General features: G+C 41.5%; 1 protein-coding gene across 5 annotated transcripts in view; it reads right to left on the bottom strand.

Annotated features, from left to right (window-relative positions):
- JCAD (junctional cadherin 5 associated) overlaps nucleotides 1-11,935 on the bottom strand; it is a 104,865-nt gene that overhangs the window by 63,906 nt on the left and 29,024 nt on the right. Inside the window, exon 2 of one of the 5 annotated variants that reach the window (XM_025204398.1) lies at nucleotides 5,651-5,780. The exons of the other annotated variants lie outside the window; for them this stretch is intronic. The gene's annotated coding sequence lies outside the window, so the exon portion shown is untranslated. The remainder of the gene's footprint in view (nucleotides 1-5,650; nucleotides 5,781-11,935) is intronic. 5 annotated transcript variants of the gene reach the window in all.

Genomic DNA, 11,935 nt, shown 5'->3' with positions numbered 1-11,935 from the left:
GCACCTACATGGCGTAGCAGTGGGGGGCATGTGGTGCAGTTGTGGGGGTTTTGGGAAGTGTCTGCGCAGCATGCCTGGCGCAGCCTACATGGCGTGTTATCAGCATTTGACCTACTGGAGTTACACTAGTATGGACAAAATGCAAAAGAAGAAATAAATCCAACTTAGGTGGTAGGTAAAGTGATGCATATACCCTACGCCTCCTTTGTTAAATTAACTACACAAACACTTTGAAAAGAGCAGTTCCACTTTTGGAACAGCTGCACACATGTTCCTAGGTACCAGACACAATTTTGCTCCCAAACATGTCATGTATATAATAAAAAAAGCTCACCTGTTCTCTCATGTAGAGAGAAACTGATAAGATTGTTTATCCGAGAGAGGAAACGCATAAGAGGAGAGATGATGAACGCAGCCATGGCTGATGAAAACGTCAACCACTAGGTAAGGTCTATTAGGTAGTTTTATTCACCTTTCTGATAAAACAACTACAATGAAATTGTATGTTGGCAAACTCAACAGTAATTGAAAGGATTTTTTTTTAATATAGTGCCTAGTCAGACTAAAAAACCCATTGCCACAAGGTGCTATTGAAACCCAGAGTTTAACAAGAAGCAAACAGAAAAATATGAATAATAAAAATACCTAGACTTATAATAGAAAATAATGATAAATGAGACCTCAGAAGTGATAAAGCCCTTCAAGCTTCAGCACTTCCACCAGTCCCTAATTATGGGTGAAACTTCCCCAAAAGAAGGTTATCGTTATCTATCAACAGCATTAATATGGCCTCCATTACTGGGGTAACCGAATGTATCCCAACGTCCTTGTGAGAATGAAAAGTGTTATCTGCATTTTATAGATGGGGAACTGAGGTGCAGAGAAGGCAAGTTACTTGCACAAGGTTTACAAAAAGTCTGTAACAGTGCAGGGAAATGAATCTGGGTAGTCTAAATCCTAGATTAGGGCCCTTAGCACTGGCCCATCCTGCCTCTGTGTCAGCTGCAGGGTTTCTTCTGCTGAAGTGGGCAGTACTGCTCCTCCTCCCCCACCTCCCTGAGTCAGAAACCAAGTCTGGACCTGGTTGACTGCAGTCCAATCCAGCAGGGCAATCCCAAGCCCCCTACATGTGTTTTTTATAGTAAAAAAGAATGACATATTGAAGTTTCTTTTTCAAAAGAATATAATTATAGACACCAGTGATGGAAAGATTTTAGACCATTCTGTCCACCCTTATGCAATGTAGAAATGCTTCCTGTGCTGTATTGTCCAGCACAACTCCTTGTATCACACATGATGGGGATTCCATAGTGAATATAAGAGCTTTTCTATTTTTTAAATAATTTGGGGGAAATTACCCAAATGGCACCCATTGGTATGAGAATGGTGAATGATAACACGGCTATGACAAAACAACAGCTCTAGCCCAGCACTTCGTCTTGTACTAGCATACAGAGGGAGTTAACTTATGTCTAAGATACTGACCAAGGTTTATGTCTGAGACATTAAAAACAAAACCAATAACTTATTGTAAGGGCTTTGCCTTGTTGACCCTAAAGTTCCACTGAATTTAATAAAAGTCTGAAAACAATGAAGTTCCTGTAAAAATTAAATAGGTTTTTATAGACATTAATATACAAGTCTACACAATTCAAGAGATGGCATTATCTTTTCTGAACCATGCTACAGAACTTAATGAAGAATTATGCCTGCTATAGAATAACATGGATTAGTTTTTTTTTTAAATCTATACAAAAGATAATGATTTATAGGATTTTTCCACAAGAAAAATCTATTGTGATGATGATTGTGGGGTAACAGAGAAAACTACATCTACTAGATGTACAATAAATACATCTGGAAAGTCCTATGGGAGCTTGCAAAAACCTCTGAAGCCAATGGGTTCCCACAAAAAGAAGTGTATCACCTAAGAAAATTAGGAACAGCCATGATTTTCAACTTAAAAAATAGGATAATGTGTGGTATTGCTACATTCATTTTCCAGAGTCACCCCTTGCAAATGCAACTGTCATCTACTGGATTAAACAACAGAAGGAAAAATACAGAGGCACATGCCCTTAACTGGTGAGCGCTGAATGTTGGAAAACCCAATTCTGAGGTGAGTGGAAGTCCTTTGTTATCTAACTGATGCATACCAGAATGCCAAGTTTCAACAAATCCAAACAAACCTTGACATGGGAGCTTATACAGATCTTGGAGCTGCTGGAGTGAAGCCAAGGAAGTCTGCAAATTGTAAAGCAGCCTACCATGACAGGAGCAGGCAGCGATAACATCCTTAATTGTTATTTAAGTAGAACTATATGTCACAAGCAGGTTTCAGGGTACCAGGATTATGCCTTAAGCAACATTTTAATAGAAAATCCTTCCGGAATGGCAGACCAACAGGTCACATAAATATCAAATCGTCCTGTTTGTTGTGTTATCTGTGAAAAACATCAGGCCAGTTCAATGCAACGTAGGCTGAAAGTGTAAGCCCAGGCAAAAACATTGCCAGACCAGCTACAGTCTTCCCCCAGACCCAGCTGCAAGGAGTTAAAGTGGGTGCAATTCTGTCTTCAGACACACATGGGTCTCAATCTACCCTGCTCACATACATAAGGACAGAATTTACCAGAGTGCATTTTACTCACTCCGACATACAAAAAACTAGAACTCTTGGTTCCAAAATGATACCTTTTGAGTTCTAGTTTTTTGTATGTCTTTTTGTCTCAGACCAACACGGCTACCAAGTACACCCCTTTAGTCACTCATGCATTTTTTTAACTCCTCTGACCAAACTCTGCCATCCTAGTCCTGCTCCACTAGAAACACAACATGAGAAAGGCTGAATCAGAAGTGCTATGAGTTGGCTGTCTGAAAGGAATCTGTATCTACAGCTAATGCCACCTGGACAGAAATGCTGGCAGCGGCCAAGGAAAATGTATACATTTGGTAGAAAATCCTTCTTAAAATTATAGTGATTCTACTTTAGCATCATGTGATGATAATAGGGTATCATGATAATAAGACTCATTTGCAAGCAGTCACCAATTTCAATACAATGGCCTTTGAAATCTATCAGTTCTTTAAACAACGTTGTGACAAAGCTACACTGGTCTCATATACAAATTTTGTTAGGTGGTAGCAGACTTTAACAGGTAAAAGGCATCAAAACAGACTTTGTAGTTTTCATGTTACAACAGCTTTTTGTTCAGGTACTAGCTCCCATTCTGGAAGAAAGGGAAAGTGCCAGCACTTATTTAATAGGACCCAGGCATTGCAACTATAAATCTTACATTAGGAAAAATCTCATTCAAATTAATGAGAAAGAGCCATTGTACAGTTTATTGGGCTCTTTATTTAGGAAACTACAAATTTAAGGCTACCACTGCATCCTTAACTTGTCCAGTGAATGTATCCCATACAGTTCTCTACTGGGGGCTTCAGAAATATAGGTAATAATTGTACTTGTACACAGTGCTATATCCATTGCACTTAGGATCAGCAGGGTGTAGAAGTGATACTACTAAAGTGTTAACTGATCACTTCCTTTCTCTCACTGGCTGGAATTTGAATAGATTATAGGCACTGTGAGAAATATCTGTCATATAACCTCCCATTAAAAGGCAGGCCAATGAAAAGGTTACAAAGGGTGAGGATACAGTTCTAATCAATATCAAGCCCACCGCAGTACAGAGCATTTGATACAGCCAAACATCCATCTTGTCACTCGTAATACACTTAATGCTGGTATCAATACTAATAATATTTTTGAGAAAAAGGCAGACGTTACAGAGAGATTGTACTGGTACTGGAATATACCATAAGAAGATGACAGTGCTCAGGGTGGATGTTGATGTAAATACTAGGTAACTGAGGAGGGGAGGCGGGGGGGAGTATGAACAGTCCAGCTGTCAGTTCATGAACCCCAGCATCCCCAGAGGCCATTCCTTTCTGTAGGAGAAAGGGCCCAGAAAAGACTGTGAGGTTTGCTTCACATTTTCTTCGTAGTTTCTCTTCAGGAGGAAGGACTTTCCAGCTCTGCACTGGGACGGAGAGCAGCAACTGCATGGAGCCTAGAGCTTTGAAAGGGTAGCAAGCTGCAGGCCCACCGGTCCCACATAGCCACAGAGCCAGCCAGCTCCTCACATGCTTCCCAATCTGCCCACTCCACCAGACAAGGCAGTTCCACTTGGAGCCATTTTGCCATTGGTCTTCACCACCACGTCCACTCCCTATATTAAAATGATATGCTCCAGTCCAGCCTCAAGCTGTTTGTGCAGATACAGGAGTCACTGGGTGAAATGCTGTGGACTTCTGAGCTGGTGGTCTCACTAGACCAGCATTTCCAAGATTTATGGAAATAGAGGCCTCCTACAGAAATATGAAATCTGCCGTGCCTCCCTCAACTCCTGGCATGAGCTGTTAAAGGCCTACCCCAAATGAATGGTCACTCAGAGTAGATAAAGTCCTACAGTCCTTAACAGAAGCTTTCCTTTCTTTTCCACACAAAATAACCACGCTGTTAACTATTTTACTGCTCAGGCTTTAAAGCACAGACATGGACACCTCCCCAGCTAGCATCTCCTGACGGGAAGGGAGCAGGGCACACTATAGAGCCACTGTCTCAGATTTATACCCAAGTGCTCACCAGCCCTGTATCCTGCAGTGTTATTCTCATGGCAGTTGTGCATCAGGGAAACATCATTTCCACAGCTGAACCATCCTTTGCATTAACTGCCTCCCTAGGCATGGTGTAGCAATGGCAAAGTATGTAGCATAATCCAATGGAAAGACAACAGCAGAAACTGCCAACTGCCTTCTCACGAAGTAAATTGGTATCAGCAATCACAGGTACCCAGATGTCTATTGGGAAAACAAAGCTTGACTTGAAAGAAGCAATTCAGACATGGGACTACTTTCAAATGTGTCTAATTTAAGGCAACAGAGGACCAAATCCTCAGCTGGTGTTGGAGAGTCAATTGATCCCGTAGTGTCATTGGAGCTGATATCATTTTCATCAGCTGAAGCTCTAGGCCAGAAAGTATTTTCTGCCCTTGCCAATCCATGAGTATTCCAAAACAGACTTGGCCCTTGAGGCAGTTCCTAGACAAAACAGTATTTCACTCATGAGAACTTGGGGGGAAAAAAACAAGCAACACCTAGATGAACGGCTGTCTGACATCATCTTACAGTAAGTCAAAGCAGCATGGAAGAGCTGACTTCAATGCACTGAAACAAGAAAATGAGAATAGAAGAAAGTCATCTTATTCCAGTTCTCTTGTGGTGCTTTGCAAGAATCTGACAATACCCATGAGTTCATATATCCCATGCCAGTTCTACTACCAAACCAAGACACAAATGCTCTAAATGGAAAATAAAGTGTGCAGCTTTACTTTAAAATTCTCACTTAAAAAAAAAAAAACGAAAAAAATAAATAAAAAGGGAGAGGAAGGGAGAGTTTGTTTTCTATATTTTCAAGAGTTGCTTTCTCTTTCCCAACACTTTTATCATCACAAATACCATCCCAAGTAGTAGCTGGCTCCGTAACTAATCTCAGCAGAAAGGTTAAAGATCAAAGGATTTGGACACTGAACTACCCTCTCAGCCTTACAAGTGGTTTTGTGATAGATTCACTGGCTGGACATACCTTGTCAGGAGATAGTAGATGCTGGAGGTAAACGTTAAGGTGGCAGTTTCGAGAGCCTGCACTGCTGCTTTGTCCCTTGGGTATACAGAGGACACGAGGTCGGGGAAGTCCATCCAGCAGAATAAATTCACTTGAAGTAAAAGCCAGTGATTACTTTTCTAAAAAGCTCTCTAACATTTAATGCTCACTGAATGAGGTATTTAGTGCTTATTATTATTATTATTATTTTCAAAACACATTTTGAATCCCTCACAAACATGAACCAGAGACTATAAAAAAATAGAAAGTCACTCATCATGCTATATAATATTATTTAACCCTGAGTTTCAGAGCTGTGCATAATTTTTCTGTCCATCTTCCTCTCCTCTAAAATATATAAATATTTTAAAGTCTATCAGACTAAGATGACTGAGAACCACAGACACAAAGAGAGAGAGGGAGAGAGCCTTGCCATTTCACTACACTGAATTCATTTCCAATATAAAAAGCAAATTATTTTAATGCAAAGTTTGCACAGATATGTGCAACTGAGAAATGTGTGCAGGGAACCCACTTATTTTGATGGCAGTACCTCTTGCTGGAGTCTGAATATCTATTTGGGTGATCTGACAAAAATCTTTCAACCAAGTTCATATGGTTTGCCATAAAAGCATTAAATTCTGCCAGATTTCCCCTCCCATATGATAAAGCAGTTAGCAGACCTAAGCCCATGTAACAGACACTTTTGTACTTTCAAATATATGTCTCTGGTAGGGCTCTATATGAACAATCTGCTATTCTCATTAAGCCTTTCACTATGGCGCCCTTAAATGCAGTTTATCTAAACCCCTGCTAGACTATAAAATGCTTAATTGATTTATCACGTTCATTCCTGATGATGTCAAGGAATGTTTGCAACAAGCTACCAGATGAACTGATCTGGTGGCCTGTAAATTTAGGTTTCCATTCCAGGGATTATTATAACAAAATACTATGATTCAAATCCTTCACCATTTATAAAATTATTTGTATTGAGTCAACCAAGAACATGTAAACAAACTCTCTCACATCAATACTATGCTGCATTCTCACACTGGTATATTAAAGAATAACATATGTATGTGGTGGCACATTTCAGAAATGAGTTAGATTTCAAATTTGGTGTCTTTTCTGTCTGGGTATGAATGTGTTTCCTGTTTGACATCACTGGAAAATCTGCAGAACAGCAGAAAACTGAAGAGGAATACTACTGTGAGCTCCTCATAAGATAAATTGGCTGTATATCATATATGTGTGTATATGTAGTTGGCTACTGCACTCCAGTCATATTGCAATCTATATTTCAAAGGGACCATCATTCCTTCTCAAATTACTGGCACTGGAGAAGCAGCAGAGCTTGCAAACATGCTCTCAAAAGTTCATGCGTCTTGAAATCTATGTGAAATGGGTCCAAATAGTAATTTTCTTGGAGAGCCAAATACCCAGATTTCGCACAGGCTGGAAACAGCAAGGATTTTTTATTTATTTAAAAAGTGGCAGTGCTTTTAGTTTTTTGCTGATTGCAATACTTATATCAGAGGTTTCCTTTTATCTTGTTCAAAGTTAGTGTGTTCAAGTTTCAAGTTGTCAAACAGCCAAACAAATAATACAGAGCCTGTATTAAATGAGAAGCACCCAAACCAGCAGCTGGCAACGGTCTGCTTTCACAAATCCAGAGGGAAATAGAGGAAGACAAAGTACAACAGGACCTAGGCTTACATCTACAGTTAACATTATTCTTCCTTCAGGTAACTCATTGGGCCATCACAGTTTGGAGAAACTTCTGGGATCCTTCCTAGGATAAACCAGCATCTCAGTTTACTAGCAGCTGTTAGTCGAAGCAAAACTGTCATATTTACCATTCTGTGAGTTTTGACTTATATTAATGGGATAATTTTAATAGAAAGAAACAAAGGATATATGAAGTTAGCGGGAACCAGATGTGGAACCAGAGTTGCTCATGTGGCTACGCTGCCTTCTTCTCCAGTCCTTCTATACAAAACCAAGAGACTCCTATTTTGACTACAATTCATTGCCTGGGAGGTGAGATCCCCCCCCACCCCCTTTCTGTTATCCAACATTTGTTTTGATTTTAGTAAAAGTTTTGGTTAGATGCTCACCATTAACTATCAGGAACTAGCAAACTCCTAGCGCAGTGGGCCCTAAGCGTCCCACAACTTCTCATTCATAATGCAGCAGACATGATTTACTGTATGTCATCATATCTTCAGAAGGAAGCAGAAGCATAGGTAACCAGTATTACACACAGATAACCATTGCAACAGGAGAATATACACTATAGCATATGTGTGTTCCATGTATAATACAGAGGAAGTGAAATTCAGTTTTCTATGTGCTGCACAGTGGAGATTTCTGAAAAGTGCAGTTTTTTTGTGAATTTCTGTTAGATCCCTCTCAGCAGGAAACAATTTTGTGTAATACCAATTTCCTGCAGAATCTCACAAATCCTTCCCTGCAGGGATTTTACCTTTCAGTAGTCTCCACTGTACAGTACACACAATCTAATTGCAATGGTACAAAGTCAGATCTATGATGTAAGCCATGTTTTGCACTCTCCAGAGGCTTGTATGAATACTCTCAGCCTTTACTACAAGAAAAGCAACAAATATTGCAACTTCCAGTGACCAAACTGATTTTGTACTGAGATGGACAGCAAGTGCTGCAATGCATGAACTAGAGGACAATCAGTCTTACAACTTTTGAGGCACAGGATTACACTCCTCTCTTGACAGCAGAACCTATTAGAATTACACCCATAAAAACTGGACGTGCTTGGGCATTGAAGCCGCAGAGGAAACACTTCCATAATGACTGCCTGCTAGAAAAAAGAAATCCTTCCAGTAGTGCATTTCAACACCACTGCACTCTTCCTTGAAGATAAAAGCAGTTGTCACTTTAGAGCTATGCCGGTACAGTTGTCATTTTCTACTAGTCCAGTGAGCATGGGAATGCTGAGGGATGTACAGAGGCAAAGATCAAACACAAATTTAAAAGGGAATGAATACAGAAAGGCACTAAGTAAAAACACAGGGATAGAGTCTCACCTGGTATAAGTTGGTAACTCCACAGTTGCCAAAGGAGCTGATCTGCATCAGCCACAGAGTCTACCCTCCAAACAGTAACACATCTGTCCACCATGAAAACTGAGCCTGATGGATATTTTTGTTGGTGGACACAGCGGGGAGACTAAGGATGGAGGATTTGGAAAAGAGGTTCTCTTTTGCCCCTTCATTTGGGTTCTTCTGGCATGGATAGAGGTAGGGCAACAAAGGAAATCTCACACTGCTGTTGCCTGGTCTGTAGGTCAAGACAGTTCCCATCTCCAAGGATCTTTAGGACTAGTCTAGACCAGGTCAGCACCAAGTCCAGTGTATCACAGGGCTAAGACTATCTCATCCACCTGACAGGACTGAGCATATCACCCACCTGAGTCCACTGGCCCCACTCCACAGCTGGATCCTCACCAATGTAGCACATCATCTGGCTCATCACCAGACCAACTAGAAGCCAATGGTTCAAGAGTGGAAATTGGGGATAAATTCAGAGCAGCCTCTGGGAGAACTTCCATCTTTGGAGAGTACCAACAAATTTGGGTAGATAGGGTGTGCTTTATCCCATCCTCCCCAAGACCTGCTTTTGGCCAGCTCAGACAAGCCCTCAGTGTGGTAATGAAAATTCACCCAAACAAAACAGCCAAGGGAAGTATGACCAATTGACTGCTGTTCCACCTTGTTATTTGGGATCATGTTATCTTTTCTTAATGCTCTTGTCTTGCACTGATGCCAGGATAAATGCGAGACAGTTTTTCAAGGGGACTCTACTTTTTGCAAATTCAGAGTTGGCTTATGTCTCCAAAACCCCAAACTAGTAAGCAGTTTTCAGATTACTCTGTGACAAGAGACATGCATGCACAGAGTTCAGGCCTTAGAAATGTAGTCCTATGCATGTTTTCTTCAATTCTGGATAAAAACATGGTGTCAATGTCAATAGCATCTTGATTTGTGGTCTCATATGTGCAGGAACCATAATCAGCAGCTAACTATGTATGTGGCACTGAGTACAGAATCTTTGACTGATGATCTAAAAGTGGAGCTGCAGTAGGCTGGCTAGCAGAGGGAATCTTATCATTGAGTAGCTTGACATATTTTCCCATGAAAACCATCTTGAATAAACTCAAGACAGTTCATCACACTGTGCCCTATAGGCTAGAATTCTGATAGGTAAGTACAAATGGGACATGCCCTACTTGGTAATGGCTATAAATATTCCATTAAGTAGTTTTACTACTTATCTTTACCAGCACTAAGCTATTTATTAACCTAAGCCCAGGGGTCCCAGATATGATAGTCTGGTTTAACCTGGTCCTACTTAGAACTCCTAGAACTTTACCACTTAGAGAAGAAATTCAACACAAAGAACCCACAATCACCTCAGGTCTCATCTCAAGAGTTAATAAAGAAAGGCATCAAGGTGCATGTTGCTGGCAAAGTTGTCATTCAAAGCTTTGGAGTAAGATAGCTGGAGAAGCACTCAAGAACCATGTGTTTGGGAGCCAGTCTGTGGTGGCTTGTCCTGTGGGTGTGCCAGGAAGGGGGCAGCGGGGTCCCCCTGTAATATAGCTGGGGACAGCTGCCTTCTCTGTATATTCTGGAGTCCAAAAGCTTCATGCCCACTTTCACTCTCATTGCATCCCTTGAGGTGCTATAGTGTGTATGGAGGAGACCATGAACCTCATCAGGCATAGCTCTGCCTCTCCCCCACAACCACTGGCAAACAGATATGACACAGTGCATGGAAAAAAATATGCTGCTTTTCCTGGAGGGATGTATGCCAATGATCTCAGGGAGATATTCCACCTGCCTGGGGTCTGCTGCCCTGCCAAGAAGAGCTCTGCTGATATAGTATCTTAAAAGTGGGAAGAAGGAGGAGCAAAAGCAAGTGCAAACTAGCAGTACATAAGAAAAAAAAATCTTGTATAGGGGGTCAGCAACATACTACCCAAGGGCTGGATCTTGCCCATGAAGCCACTGGATCCACCCTATAGAGCTGGAGGGCTTTCCCTGTACCCACACCCATGTCCATGCCAGGGCTGTGCACCAACGAGTTGTGCCATGGAAAGGCAGCTTTCAGCTGTGCCCATGTCACTGCCTCTTCTCCTCTCCTCTCCCCCTCCAGCTGTGGCATGGGCAAAGCTCCCAGCTGGTGATGAGCTGCAGCCAGGTGATGGAGGGGTGGGAGGGAAGCAAGGAGAGGTGGCAGAGGCATGGACACATTTTGCAGCTGCCCAGCCTCAGTGCAGCTCCCCAGTGGCTGGAAGCTGTGCCCACACTACAACTACAGAGCAGAAGGAGTGGGATAAGTGGCAGCAGCACAGGTGCAGCTCTCAGCTGCCGGGTCCCAGCTTGGGCAGAAGGAAAGCCCCCTGCTATTGACGTGCCACCAAAGCCATTTGGCCTGCATCAGACTGGAGCCAGGTTGTTCTGGCCTGTGGCGTGTTAAAGGTTGCTGTACACTGATCTAGGACTATACCTTAACCTATGGGTCTCTACAAGTGAAGAGAGTAGAGAGGGAGAGCTCTTCTGCTTGCAGAAATTGAACAAGATACTGGTATGATGCTATATGCAGCAAATGTATTTTTTTTACTATATTCTTCAGGGGAAGCGAGGAGAGTTCTGCTTTTACTTATTGGCATGTAGAAGCCAAGTTAGAATTTAGAGGCTTTTCTATTCCTGGTTCTGGTATTTTCAAAGAGCTTAAAGTCTAGTAATATCTGGTGTACTCAGCACAGGAGCCCAGCCTCGCTAAACTATCTCCATCTTTCAGCTATCTGCAAATTGAAAACATGCTCAAAATGTTGAATTTTTGGTTTTTCCCCTTTTCTTTCTTTTCCATTACTGAATTCAGTGGAATTAATAATGTCTAGTTTTCCTCTCATTCAGGCTTACATCTTAATTTTTTAAGTGTCTTTTCATTCTGGAACATCTAAAAACTTCTCCCTCTTTAGAAAAGTTACAGAATAGCAAGGCCATGGTGGTCATAGTTTCCTTTGCCTTTCTTCAAGTTCTCCAAGTTGGAGACATTTTGAAATAGGAAATAGTATTAAAGCATAAAAATTCCAAAAGTTAGGAAGAAGAAAGAGCAAAAGAACATTGACATTATTCATTTATTGTACTCACCAGCCAAAAGTGGAAAGGCAAGAGAAAAAAAAGGGGGGGGGGGGGGGGGGGGGGCGTTTTTTTCTGCTGA

This window comes from Alligator sinensis, unplaced genomic scaffold (assembly GCF_000455745.1).
Source record: "Alligator sinensis unplaced genomic scaffold, ASM45574v1 scaffold309_1, whole genome shotgun sequence".
Taxonomy (NCBI): domain Eukaryota; kingdom Metazoa; phylum Chordata; order Crocodylia; family Alligatoridae; genus Alligator; species Alligator sinensis.
This window is presented reverse-complemented; position numbering and strand designations above follow the sequence as displayed.